This window comes from Python bivittatus, unplaced genomic scaffold (genome assembly GCF_059951505.1).
Source record: "Python bivittatus isolate LINGU-HERP-01145 unplaced genomic scaffold, Pbiv_v1 ctg000340_np1212, whole genome shotgun sequence".
Classification (NCBI taxonomy): Eukaryota; Metazoa; Chordata; class Lepidosauria; order Squamata; family Pythonidae; genus Python; species Python bivittatus.
In genome coordinates, this window is record NW_028277056.1 from 3,723,839 (window position 1) to 3,738,526 (window position 14,688).

General features: G+C 48.9%; 1 protein-coding gene across 1 annotated transcript in view; it reads right to left on the bottom strand.

The window, feature by feature from the left end:
• P2RY6 (pyrimidinergic receptor P2Y6) overlaps positions 1-14,154 on the bottom strand; it is a 37,434-nt gene extending 23,280 nt beyond the window's left edge. The window contains exon 1 of the mRNA XM_088140447.1: positions 13,979-14,154. The gene's annotated coding sequence lies outside the window, so the exon portion shown is untranslated. The remainder of the gene's footprint in view (positions 1-13,978) is intronic.
• Positions 14,155-14,688: the final 534 nt, after the last annotated feature.

Sequence of the window (14,688 nt, forward strand, 5' to 3'; positions counted from 1 at the left end):
TGTGGCTGTGGAACACGAAGGCTGCTGGCATGATCACAATCAGTCAAAAACCCTTCGCCTGTTCTCTCTTATTCCGGTCCCCACTCTTTGTTCTCCATCTCAACACCCCATTTAATAAATCACTTTGGGCGCCAGTGGACAATGACCCTCGAAAGAAAGAGGCTGTTGGCTCAACTTCAGTGGCCGTATTGACTCTCGGCTCCCAAGGCCTGCAGCAAGCTGTGGGCAACTGATAATTCTGTAGGAACCGAGAAAGACGCCAGATGTTGGGTTAGCATCCTCCTTCCTGCACAACACGGCTTTGGTTTGGTGGTGGGGAAACAGCTGCCGCTGCTGCGTGCTTGTGCAAATCCGTGTGGAAGGATACAAGCAACCTCTAAATGTCTTTGCAGAGGAGTTAAGATGCAGGGGGTTCAATGCCCCCCTCAGGGTGGAATTGAAACTATAAGCAACCCCGAACAAGGTTGCAAATGGGTTTGCTTTATTTATTTGTTTGTTACATTGATATAATGCCGACTCCAGATGGATTCCCTGTGGTTCACCCTATTTTAATACAAATCCACAAAACAAACAGTTAAAACCATCAAAACCATCAACCCTTCCTTGGTGTTCAAGGAATTATGAATTAAAAGTTTTGCAAAACAGGTCCATCTTCACTGCTTTCCTAGAGACCACCAGGAAGCTTGTCCTCAAATCTCTGGGACCAGCTATCCCGTAGAGAGGGAGCAAAAATCATCTCTCGACTCCCCTCCCTGAATCTCACATGGGGGAACCCCCAATATCCCCATTCCGGATTCGCGTCGTAGGCGGATTAACTCCATGGTGCTGGGGAATTCTGGGAGCTGAAGTCCACACATCCTAAAGTTGCTTAAGTTGAGAAACACTGGTCTAGAGACTGAAGGATAGTGAGAATGAAACTCAGAATAACCCCACCTTGATTTTGGTTGGTATAAGATGGAGCAGAGAGAAACTGGACAGGCTTTCTGGAATCTGTTATTCTATTCTACAGTCCTTGAGATGTTTGACTGTTGATCTAGCCTACCTTGAAGCTCCAGAAGGATACCAGGGTCAATGATACTGATGGCCACTGGTAGACCAGAAGGGGCACACTCCCCACATCCAGGTCCATATGAAGGTCATCAATCCAAGCAACCGATGCTGTTTCTGCCCAGGCCTGAACCCTGAGTGAAAGGAATCCAGACAACCCCTTTCACTTAAGGTGCTCTGTAGATACAGCTCCTCTTAGTGTTACTCATAAGTATTACTTATTAAGTGCTGCAAATGTCAGTAACAGTAGAAAGATTGCTGCTATTGGCTGCACTTCAAGAGAACTTCTACAACTCCCCGCTTCCATTTCACAATCCCCGCAGAGCTCTTTGAAGCTGACTTCCCATCATCTTCACATCCACAGCTCAAAACTGGGAGGACACCAATAAATGCACCCTCCACAGTGTCCCCCAGATTCCAAACCCCAACAGAAGAGAAGGAAGACACTCCCCCTCCATCTTCATTGGCCAAACGCAGAGAAATGAACGGTTGCTACATGTCTATGTGGGGGAGCTGCCAAGCCGCCAAGCCACCCTTCCTTTGTCGCTTTGAAAAGGCCCTTGTTGGCCTGAGGCCTGGAGGTGGGGAGGGGTGGAATGCAACAAGAAGGCCCACCAGTGAGGAAACACCCACCCCTGTACCACTTCCGCATTTCAAATGGGAAGGCAGTGACATTTTGTACCATGGAGTGGGAGGTTCATCTACCACACACAGACAATGGTGTGAGTTTGTACGGCTTTGGAGTTAAGTCGGGAACAGCACAAAGACTCTGCACGGATGCAGCCCTAATTTCACCATCCTATTACTCTCAGGTGATGGAGAAGTGGCCTGATCACTGCAATAACATCCGGGGTTAATCTCGGTTACTGGATTTTGTCCTTCGTTTCTGGCCGCAAACGTCCAGGGTTGGGCTGGCTGGAAATGGGACCCTTTTGCTCATGGCAATGCATGTAGAAAACACTTCGCTTCAACCGGTTGTTATTCCTTGCTAAAACCGCTAGTTTAATAATTGTTTGGAAAAGGGACTGTTTGATTTCCCGGCGAACGGAAGGAGCTGATGATGCTTTACGGCTAAAATACCTAAAAGCTGTTACGTGAATCCCTGTCTGTGAGAGCAGTAAAGCTTCTAAAACTGTCCTCCAAAACCAGCGCAGAAGTGGGTCTTTCCAATAGTTGGCCCAAGGGGGTCAAAAAAGTCAAGATGGTGACCACAATAATGCAATCGAAACCCCACCCCTTTCATGTGTGCCACGATGTACATTAAACATGGGCGGGGCTTTCATACCACAGTTCCAGCTGCCATCTTGACTTTTTGGACCCCCCTTACTGCCACTCTGGCTACCGTGATTCCATAGAGTTTTTGTGGCTTTCTTTTATTTATTATTTATTTCCCTTACATCCTGCCATAATCTCTTTTGCAGCCCCGAAGAAAATCCTAATTTTTCCCTCATTTTTTTTTTTTAAGCATTTCATTCATTCCCCAGCATGCTGGGAGAGTTACATAAATAAATGCATAATTTACATAAATAAATGCAATACTCAACCAACAAAATATAAACATAGAACATAAACACACAAAATACGCATCATCTCCAATAGTGCCCCAAATCCCCAAGGCTAGTTTTGCAAACAAATAAAATAAAATAAAAATTAGGATTTCAAAAAGAGCAGCTTTATTGGCGTTTACAGTATAAAGGTGGGATTTGTAAGAGGGAGAGGCAATTATAGTTTCAAACAAGGTAATTTTTCCAGTGATTAATACAGTATTTATTTCCAGTTTTTTCCTGAAAAACAGGTAATTAAGGCAGAGATCATGCCCAGAGAGGTCTGACTATCGTATTTCAATGCAGTGGACTGTTCCCCTGAGACAGGTATGAAGTATTGCTGGTTTCTGCACTCCCCGGTGGATTCAAAATTATTCACTTTCCCCATTGTAACTCTGCATGACTCTCTGCTCTGAGCAGTCCAGCTTCCAATCAGCAGCTCTACTCAGAAGACTGTCCTGACAATGCAGAGCAGATGTTAATTCCTGAATTATTGGCCATGTTCACACAACCAGCTTAATCCAACCACTACAGGTAGTCCTTGCTTAACAACCATGCGTTTAGTGACCGTTCGAAGTTATAATGGTGCTAAAAAAAGTGACTTACAACTGGTGCCCAAAGTTATGACTGTCCCAGCACCCCTGAGGTCATGTGATCACAATCTGGATGGTTAGCAACCAGCTTGCACTTAGACAGTTGTAGCGTCCCAGGGTCACGATCACCATTTGCGACCTTCCCGGGGGCTTCTGACAAGCAAAATCAGTGGGGGAAGCTGGATTTGCTTGCGGTGATTCACTTAACAACCTCCTCAAAAAAGGTCGCAAAATTGGATCCGATTCACTTAACAACCGCCCCGCTTAGCAACCAATTTTCCGGTCCTTATTGTGGTCATTAAGTGAGAGCTACCTGTAATTAAATCCGTTTCCTGGGTCTACAGAATGTATTGATGCATAAATGGCCTGGATTCACAAAAAACTAACCACAATTAAAACCACTTTAGCATGTTGTGGTCAGGCTGCCTCTAAGCCTTTCACTCATTTAGCTAATGTGAACTTAGTCGCAAATGCTTTCCAAGTATTTAATGTAGAAGCATTTCATTTCTGCTTTCCAAAAGCAAAATCAATTGAAGTTAAAGGTAGTCCTCGCTTAATGACCATTTGTTTAGTGACTGTCCGAAATTACGACAGCGCAAAAAAGGTGACTTATGACCGGTGCCTGAAGTTATGACCATTGCAGTGCCCCTGTGGTCATGCAATCTGGGCACTCAGCAACCAACTCACACTTATGACAGTTGCAGTGTCCTGGGCTCATGTGATTGCCATTTCTGACCTTCCCAGCTGGTGTGATTCGCTTAACAACTGCCACAAAAGAGATCATAAAATCGGGTGCGGTCACATGATGCCTCTCTTAACAACAATTTTTCCGTTCCCTATTGTTATCATTAAGTGAGGACTACCTGTACTTTTTCATGCAAATAAAGCCTTAACTAATTGTGCCTCTAGTTTTAACCGGTGGCAGGAAGAGACACGGGTCCTGGATTCCCACATAAATACCTACTCAGGTCAATGAAAGGCCGAGTGGCTGCATTTATACAAAATATTAATCTGGGCTACTGCTAATCTTGGCTTGTGCATTTTCAGTTTAGCGTGATCCCAGTCCTTGTGGTTAATTGATAGTTCTAGACTGGGGCATCCTTGGGGGTCAAAAAAGTCACGATGGTGCAGTCACAACTGTGATGGAAGCCTTGGTGCATATAATAAAGGGGCAAGACTTTGATTGCACACTCATAGTCACCATCTTTATTTTTTTACTCCCCGGCGGATGCTTGGCTGGGGTTACTGCAAATCTGAAAAATGGGTTAATTTACTAACCAGGTTAAAGTCTGCTGTGTGAATGCAGCCCCTGTGCTTTACGGTATCCCTCCTTAGAAATTTTACTTGTCATGAACCCAACTAATTTGCCGGGAGGTGAGGGTCATCTGAATCGCGATGAAACCCTCGTTGATTAATTGCACCAATTTAATCAATTAAAGCAGGGAGTTGTCACCCCAGGGACTCCATATTTCACGCGCGATTGATTGCCTCTTTCCCAACAGCATCACTGAAGACCCGATTTATCCACCGAGAGGACGGCAGTGATCACGAATGGTTAATCTAAAATTCGCCACGGTTTGACTTTCGCTCCTGTTTGTGGCCCTGCTGCCTTGTTCCGCCTGATTTGAAAAGCCCCTTTATTACCATTGCTTTAACACCCTAAAGAATGTTAATTGCAGCCCGTGGCCTTCCAGCCACATCTAATTTCCACATTCTCTCCAGCAAATGGGAAGGGCAAATGGGACAGCAGGATTTTCTTTCGGCAGAGAAAGGAACCTGGGCCAAAACGGAGGACCCAGCTTTATACCGGCCGTCCAGAGCTCATCCAAACGTTCGCGCCAAATTGCAATGACAAGGAATAGGTTAAAGAGCGGGTGAAGGCATCTACAGAGGGTCAAAAAAGTCAAAATGGCAGCAGTAACTGCAGGATGGAAGACCTGCCCTTTATGCGCCTGGGAAAGGGGTGGGGCTTCAATCACACAGTCTCAGATTTGCATACCATGTGGTTGAAGCCCCACCCCTTTTTCATGCAACGTACAATTCATCTTTTGGCCGATCTGACTTTTTTTTTGAAGAGGTGGAAATAATGAATATCGAACGCGTAGGTGACCCAAATTGGGTGGGATAGCTAGTCTCCCAGCAAAGAGTTTGAATAGTCAGCGTGGTCTTGACTGTTTCAAAGAAACAGGCTGAAAATACAAAATGCATGAAACTTAACTTCATTTAGGGACAAAAAAACAAACACAGAGGTATAGGATGGAAGATGCCAGATTTGGGAATGGTCAGCAAAGGGGTTCCTATCTGCAGAGGTATCATTTGAAGCCACAAGGACCCCCTGCGTGCTAAGCTGCCCTCGCTCAAATGACACCTTTGTGCAACGATGTCACAGCCCCTGTGACGTCACGTGCCCCTAGAGCATCCAGGAAGGTCAAATAAGTCAAAATGGCAGTCCCAGCAGTGCATCTGAAGCCCCACCCCGCTGTATGTTGTAGGTAGAAAGAGCTGGGCTTCAACCGCAGTGCAGCTGGCTGGGGAATTCTGGGAGTGGAAGTCCACAGGCCTTACAGTTGCCAAGTTTGAGAAACCCTGGTTTAACTCCTGGAACTGGGAGTACAGATGCTTCCTATGGATCTGCCGGCTCATCCGTCTGGATTGAGGCAACTCCTGCTTCCCTCATCTCACCGTCACTAAACAGAAATAGCCCCCTTTGAGGCTACAGAACCAGGCCAGCTAAAGCCGTCGCAGGTGCATTTGCCCGACGTGTAAACTTTCGTTTTCAACTCTGTTAGGGCTTAACCTACTGAATTAACCCATATTCTGGGCTCTGATAATACACTGAACTATAAACTAATCCAGTGTTTCCCAACTTTAGGAAGTTTAAGAGGCTGGGAGTTGAAGTCCACGCCTCTTAAGCTTCCTGAAGTTGGGAAACACTGGACTAACCAATGGTGTTTGCCCAACATGCTCAGGCATGAAATACTCCTTGCAGCATTTAAGCCGGATTCTGCTTTGCACCCCGAACGCTCAGCTTCTTCCCAAGGGGAGAATAAAAGGCACAGCCCCCCGCATCTCCACTCCACTTCTTTTCTTCCAAATGACCCCAGACTAACCCTCCCCACCTAGGGCTCCGTGTGAATGTTGCACTACGCCTCCCATACGCCACATCCTGCCCGAGGCTGCTGGGGGCGCCCCAACAAGGACCGCGGCCCTTGCTCAGCCGGGGCCCCAGGGCAGATCCTGCACAAGCAAGCCCGGGGGGCCGCTTTCCTCGCGGAAAACCTCCCTTCGGAAGCCCGCTGCTCCCGAATTTGAGAAGCGCAGAAAAACACAACGGCCGTTTCCAGCCTGGCTGCCCGGCCAGCCTTTGCAAGCAAGGGGGAAGGGATTTTCCGCCCCGTGGGTCTGAAACCGAATCCGCCCCGGGAAACTATTCCACAGAACGGCTCTGGAAGGCCAAGGGTGACGCTGGGGCAGGAGCGGCCTTGCCAAGCGCACCTCGGCATTATTCTCGGGCCAAGGTTGTTCCTGAAAAGGAAGGAGGTCCTTGAAACCCCATTGAAGGCTTCCTGCCCACCGCAGGCTGGCGCTCGATCTGAAACGGCCTTCCCGAAGGCCCAGACAATGGCTTTGTGGCTAAGCCAGGCCCCACGTTTCCTGGCCATCTTTAAACCGTGCCTTTTTAAACAAGTCCAGGAAGGCCTGCAGAGGGGGGCGGGGGGCGTCTGGGACCCTTGCCCACACTTTTGCCAGCAGAAGAGGCACCGGTCTTTCCTTCCGTGCATTGAAATCGTGCGTCGTGTGCGAGTGTCTGTGCCTCCCTCGTGTTGCAGCTGCGTGCGCAGGGGGTCTCTGTGCACCGGGAAGCCCCAGACGGGCGCCACTTTGGGTCACGTGACCAGGAGAGAAGGGACTTAGAATGGAGCGGTTGCCAACATTCCGAGCCCCTCCCCTTGCCCCTCCCCTGGGAGACTTCCCCGGAATTGCTTTCTCCGCGGCCCCCGACCCCCCAGCCCAGCCCCCAACCCCGTCTTTCATTTGCCATCTCCCCCCCCCGACTAAATCCGGCCCGTTCCGTCCTGCTTTCCGAGAGTTTTCCTGCGCATGGACAGACGGGCGGACCAAGAGGGTCTCTGCCGTCATTCCTCTGCATCGTCCCCATGGCTTGCAAAGGATGAAAAGTCCCTCAATTAAATTCTTCCTTATATTAAACACAGCAGAGGGGTCACACAACATGCTTAACCTAGGCCAATTAGGGGGGATCTGGGGAGAGGAGGGTCAAAAAAGTCAAGATGGTGGCCATGACCACACAAGCCAAGCCTGACCCCTTTTTTACACGCATTGCGACGTCTTTGACCCCCCCCCCTTACAAATGCTCCTGAAGCCAGTAAAAGTCCTAGTGGTGCATTCACACAACTTGTAAACTTGCTAGCGTGTAAAGTTTTGTGTGTGGCTCAAGGGGTGGTGGGAACCCTGAAACCTGGGTTAATTCCGTGACCAGGTTACATGCACTGAGAGTCTCCAAACCTTTCCCTTCAACAGAATTCTTGCCTGAAATGTCAATCCTTCTGGGCCCATTTGGGCTGGAGATGCCCAAGGTGAGGTTACATCTTTCCAAAAGATGCTTCTGAGAAGAGGGGTATCCATCAGGGTGGGGGGTACGTACAAAAGGGGTGGGCTTCAATTCTGCCATCATTTTGACTTCTTACACTCACACACACACACACACACACACAGATGCCCCAACCCAGCACTTGTCAGCCCCAGAGACAGTGCTATTTAAGGATAAAGAGATTTAATTAAAAGCACCACCAATTATCCAGTTTTTGAACCAATACACAAAGCCACTTCGGTTGTAACAGCAGCAAAATGATTATTAAATAGCTTTAATGTAGTTTTAAGGGGAGCAATTAGGATTAACACCCCTTTGGGTAGCAAAAAATAGATTTGTGTCTCAGGAATCTGGGGAATTCTGGGAGTTGGAGTCCACACATCCAAACGCTGCCAAGGTTGAGAAACACTGATTTGGACACACTGCATGCTAATTACAAAATAAATTAAGCGGAAAGAAGTGAGAATGTCATTGCAAATGACTCTGTAGTGTTATTACCCTGTTATTATTACAGCCCGAGATAGTTTAACTGAGTGGTAATTTATATCTGGGCCCTGTTTATCTGTTAATATTTGACTATCTCAAGGATCATCGGTAGTTCAGTGGAATATTTATGAATTAGGGCTGAATTCCTGGCATCGCGTCTGCAAACTGACTTATTGGAACTGGATTATTCATTATATCACTAGTCATTAGTGTGGATTTATGGGGAAATGCATCCTGCAAACCATTTCAGCCCAGCGGCGAAGGAAAACTGATATACTACAGTGTTAGTAAATCCAGAAATACAAGCCCTAAGAATATACCCAATCAGAGGAGGACAGCAAGGGAAAACATGCCAACACAGAGATAGGCGCTCTTGCAGCTAAACATACCTAACGTTTTTGAAAACCTGTATGTCCCAGGCTATAAAGTTTTGTAAATTTTGTAAATTTCCCTATTTCAAGGGTGTAAATGAAAAAGAATGTGGTAGTAAAAAGATGTAGAAGGAAAGGGAAGAAGAGGACGACCAGCAGCAAGGTGGAGGGACTGAGTTACAGTGGTGATGGGGGCACCGTTGAAAGACCAGAAGGACCAGGTAGGGGACAGATCCTCCTGAAAAAGGTCTAGCCATGTGGTTGCTAAGGATCAACACTGAGTTGATGGCTCATAATAACAATCAGTCAATCAATCAATCAATCAATCAATCAGTCCACTCCCTGGAGAAGTCTATGATGCTGGGAAAGATGGGAGAAAAATGAAGAGGACTTTAGAAGACCTGAAGGACTAGGTGGGGGACAGGTCTTCCTGGAGAAAATCTGTTTGGGGACTAAGAGTCAACACCAGCTTGATGGCAGATAATCAATCAATCAACTCCCTGGAGAAGTCATAATGCTGGGAAAGATAGAAGGAAAGAGAAGATGAGGGTGATGGGGGCACCACTGGAGACCTGAAGGACCAGGCTGGGGACTGATTCTCCTGGGAAAAAACCATCTATGTGACTGCTAAGAGTCGACACTGACTTGATGATACATAATCGATCAATGAATGAATGAATCAGTCGGTAAAAAGAGTTGAGCTGAGCTCCTGGTGACTTACATATTCATGTAAATGTCCTGGCCTCAGTTCTTGGAGCTGACTCACTGCAGCCATCTTCCCAGATGGGATCAGTGATTTTGATTTCCCAGTCTAGCCTACAGCTATGATTTACCACCTAGGCACTACCCAGTTCTGCCCCGGCTTAGCTTTTTTAACAGCAGCCAACGTGGAGATTCATCACATAAGTGTTTTCAGCAGCGTCTTTCCAAGTTAAAAATCCACGAGAGGCTGCAATGGTGGCATATATTTTCCTGTATTAGATGCAGCATTAAAACTGTGATACATTTTCAGAGTAAAGGTCTGGATTATGAATGGAAGGAAAAGCAGAAATCTGGAGGACGAAAACAGAGGTGCAGCTGGAGAAATGCTAAAATGTTTGCTGGAGAAAGGAATTAAAAGTTGAAAGGCAGCCTGGGGAAAAAATGTAGGGGTAGAGAAAGATGTGTGTCAGACTTCGACCCCATCATCCTCTATTCAGCACATCTACTGACTGGAGGATGATGGGAGCAGAAATCCCAGGGAGAAAAGGCTGGACAGATCAGGGCTGCAAAGCAGGTCTTGACCCCCAGAGGGCAGCAAAGAGGGAGAATTTGCTCCCACCTAGTGGACATTTACATTTTCTCAGGCCAGCTATGGTAGCCCTGGTCCAATGCAGGCTTTCTGTTTCTTTTTTGTTTTATTTATCGATCAAATTTGTCACCGCCCATCTCGTGGAAACGACTCTGCGGTTTACAGCAGAGATAAACTTCATTAAAATCCAATATAAAACCGTCCTAATAATCAATCACTTCCAAGAAAGGGGGACAGTTGGCGACTAATTCAAGAGAGCGTCGTCAGGGTTCATAGCAAAGTAAGTGGAGCTCAAGCACGGAGAACATTTATGAATCCAGAAGGTCCCAATTCAAACTCACACAGACGCACACGCACACGAAGAAAAACCAGCAAGGCTAAAAGCTTGGGATGAATCCAAGGTCCTCCTCGCACGGCTTCATTACAAACGTGTTGCTCTTTGAATCTGACTCTCACAACTTGAGATGCAAACGTCAGTCGAACTGTTAAATCCGGCCAAGGTTAAAAAAATCCGTTCAAGGTTAAAAAGTGGGTTGGCTTTGTGGCAAATATGCAGGCAACGGGGTGGAAGGACGGAGGCCAAGAGGGCCCTGGGTTAGAAAGGCTGTTGAATGCCCTTGGAAAGCCGCCGGCCAAGTTTTGGCCGGTAATAAAAACAGCTTCTCTTTGGAGAAGATACTGCTGGGAGAGAGAATGGCCTGAGCTGCAGGACGAGAACGGACTTCCCAGCAATAGCCACGAGCAGGAGTTAAAAGCTGGCTTTGCTCAGTGGACTCGGCCGGACTGCACCATCAGGCAAACTAGGTTAGCTTTAACCTCAGTTTTGTTGTGGTTTAGCAAGCTGTTTAAATCCAACCCATTTGGCGACCGCATGGCTAACAGTACTGTGCCATATTCACAAAGGAACGTGAATCTGAATTTTTCACAAATTTTGCTAACTGACCTAAGGGTGTTGTGCAAACTCGGCTAAGGCATCAGGTGTGAATAACAGAATGGGCCTGAAAGATGCTCCTGGCAGCTTCACGAACACATCCATGGAATCGAAGGGCGTTTTTTTGCAACTAACATACAGCTCTGGGATCTCCTGGTGGCCTTTCATCCATTTATTGACCAGGTCTGACTGGCTTAGCCTTTCCAGGTCAACCAAGACAGCCACTTCACAGGCTTAAGGTTTGAACTGAAAACTCCTGGGGATCATCTAGTTAAATCCAGAGTTTTCTTAGCATCCGTATAGAAGTGGCAGGCCCTCATCCTCCTTTTAGAGCGGTCATATCTGGCTGCAAAGGCCTCGACCAGTGATTCTCAACCTTGGCAACTTTAAGAGGAGTGGACTTCAATTCCCAGAATGCCATAACTGGGGAATTCTGGGAATTGAAGTCCGCACATCTTAAAATTGGCAAGGTTGAGAAACACTGAGTAGTGGATACAGTTTTGCGGCTCAATAGTCCTTGTCTTTTTCTAAAAAAACAAATAAATGTACTCTACCGTTCCCAGATTTCCTGACACCGCAGGCTCCCATCCACACACAAGCCAGGGCCAATCCACTTTAGCCAAATCAGCCAAGGTTAGTTAGATGCCACCACCTGAACTACGACTACACAGTACATCTAACCCTAAAGTAGCCAAAGTGGTTTAAAACCCAGCCAGGTTAAGGTGACCCAAGCTGTGTGAATGGAACTGCAAGGTCTTTCTCTGGCCGGGTTAAGGATGTTGTCTGAAGGTGGCCCCAAAAGCCCTTGTTCATCCGGAGCCAGGCTCCACCCCACGGCACTGTCTCCAGTAATGGCTGGCTTAATAGATCTGAGAAGGCAACTTTGGTATATTACCATCAGGTAGACTGCCTTTGTATATGGGAGCTCAGTACTGGAGACTCCTTTATCATATCTATTTCCCTCTTTTCAAACATGACCACGTTCATTACAAACAGACCTGGCTCATCCCAGGCTCTGTAATTTCCGCAAGGACTTCTGTAAGGCAGGTCAAAAAAGTCAATATGGCAGTTGCGATTGGGCTCTGATTGCCTGCCATCTTGACTTTTTTGACCTCCCACAGCAGCCACTGAGCAGCTGAAGCCGTGATGACTTCAGCAAGACTTCTCAACTTGTTCCACAATGTGCAAAAGTGTATAACTTCCCATTTTAGTTTCCCTTTTTTACTGAAAGAAGGAAAACTCTCACCTATTTGAAGGCACAGATGTTCCTTCATCGGAACAAAATAACGTCTAACTAAAACAGTTGGATGAGACTAATCACTGAACTTTGCAGGGAGCCGGTTCTTCAAATCTAGAATTTATGACACGGGAGCTTTCGGAATCACAATCTATAGCTGTGAAATGCTCTGGAATCTGACGCACCGTTTTTGCCATCTTCGAAAGAGACCGTCTGGGCCTTTCCAGCCTCTGCTGCTGTTAGGATCAGAGGAATGCAAGACATACAGAGCCATTCTTAGAAAAATAAATCCCTTTGATTTTACGCAGTTACTTTTCAAAGAGTGTTTCAGTTATGGAAAAAAATGCTGCCTTTGCTTCTCACCAAGCCTCGTCTGCAATGCAATGCAATGACATTTTACAGACTTTGGTTTGAAAGTTGATCACTAAATCACCAATGTCTTATTTATTTATTTATTTATTTATTTATTTATTTATTTATTTAAGAGAAACCAAGGGGGAGGGGTGATTGGCCATTCTGGCTGAGGTCTATGGAGTTTGTAATGCATCACAGCTGGCAAATTGGGGGAGGCTGAATCCGGCTCATTCTCTTGGGCCAATTCCCAGACCCAGACCCCAAAAGGGGTAGACCACGAGGGTGGAGAGAGGGAAAGTGAATTAGGGTCTAATTAATTAGACCTACAGCCAAGAAAACTATTTTCCCACTTTGGACACATTCTGCAAAGACCCAGCTCTCTGGAGGAGGCTCTGATGCTGGGGAAGGGAGAAGGAAGGAGAAGAAGAGGAGGACCAGCTGCAGGGTGATGGCGGCACCATTGGAAGACCTGAAGGACCAGGTTGGGGACAGATCTATCTGTGTGGTTGCTGGAGTTGATGTTGACTTGGTGGCATATAATCAATCCATGTGAAGACCCAGCTCTCTGGAGAAGCCTCTGATGGTGGGAAAGATGGAAAGAAAGAGAAGAGGAGGACCAGCAGCAAGATGGAAGGACTCAGTCACAGTGGCGATGGGGGCGTCGTTGGAAGACCTGAAGGACTGGGTTGGGGACAGATCGTCATGGAGAAAATCTATCTATGTGGTTGCTAAGAGTCAACATTGACTTGATGGCACCTAATCGATCGATCAGAAAAATGATTAATTGATTGATTTTGCATATTGAGAAACAAACCCGGAAAGATCTATAATTAGGCCAGAGAATTTTCCTCCATCAACCAACCAGCGCCAGATCCGGTTATTACTGAAATGGGAGCCGAATATCCTACCGGGAGCAGCCTGGGAAATCTCAGAATGAAGAGGGGGGCACCGCGCTTCGGTTCAGCTGCCTGCTTTCAGGGCCACTCCACCCGCACACGCTCCCCTTGATGGAGAGCTTCGAAAGGAGCCGGGGGCCACCTGTCGGGGATGGCTTAGGGCATCCCTGCCCTGAGCAGCGGGTGGGACTAGCCCACCTCGGAAGCCCCTTCCCGCTCAACGTCCCCGCGTGCTAGGAGCCTCCGTCTGGACGGAGGCGCTAAACCGGGGCAGGCGGGGAGACCCTCCCGCTCCCGCTCCCGCTCCCGGCCCCCTCCGCAGGGCGGCTTCTCCCGCGTTCAAACAGGGGGACCGTCGGGTCGCGGCCAGCCGTCCAAGCCCCCGCGGCCGCCCTCCTCGCTACCTCCGCCCCGCAGGGAAGCCCCGGGGTCGCCGCCGTGCGCTCGCCCTTAGCGCAGGAGCGGCTCGCGCCCGGCCCCGGAGAGCGGGGCGAGCGGGCATCCCGGCCGGCAGCTGCCCTCCGGCCGCCGTTCCGGCACCTGGTTCCGCAGCGTCCGCGCCTCCGCGGAGCCGCCCAGCCCCGGGCAGGCGGCGGCGGCGATCGGCGGCCCCGCTTACCTGGCGCGCCCTGCCGGCGCCGCTCCTCGCCCGGCGGAGAAAGGCCAGCCGGCCCGCGGGAACCTGCGCTGAGCTGAGCTGCGCTGCGCTGCGCTCCGGCTGCGGCTGCGGCTCCAGGTCCGGCTGCGGCTCTGGCACCGGCGGGGAAGCGCCGCAGCCAGCCGCGTCCCGCCCCCGCCCCGCTCCCCGCCCGGCGCCCGGCCCCGCCGCTGCTCTGCTCTGCCCTCCCCCCGCCCCCGCCCCCGCCCCGCCGCCTGGGGCTCCCCCGCCCGGGCGGCAGCGGGCACGTCGGAAGGCTGGCTGCGCCCCGCCTGGCATCGGGGCCAGGCAGGGAGGAGGGCGCCGGCTTCAGGCCAGCTTCCTGCCTAGCCCAGCTGGGCTGGTCGGGAACCCCAAGGGGGGCGGATCTGCTGGGATGGGAGACCAGCAGGAGATCCTGCTAGATGGGAGACCAGCAGGGCAGGAGGCTGGCTTGAGAGGTTAAAAAAAAAAAAGTCCCAGGAGAAGTCAGGGTCAAATTTCTTCCTCTTCTTGCCAGGAAAAGGAAAGTGAAAGCACCCAGAGTGGATCTGGAGAAGTTACACCTGTGGGCTTCATACCCCCTAGAGCTGTTTCTCCACCGCAGCATCTTTAAGAGGTGTAGACTTCAACTCCCAGAATTCTCCAGCTGTCATTCACTGGGGAATTCTGGGAGTTGAAGTCCACACCTC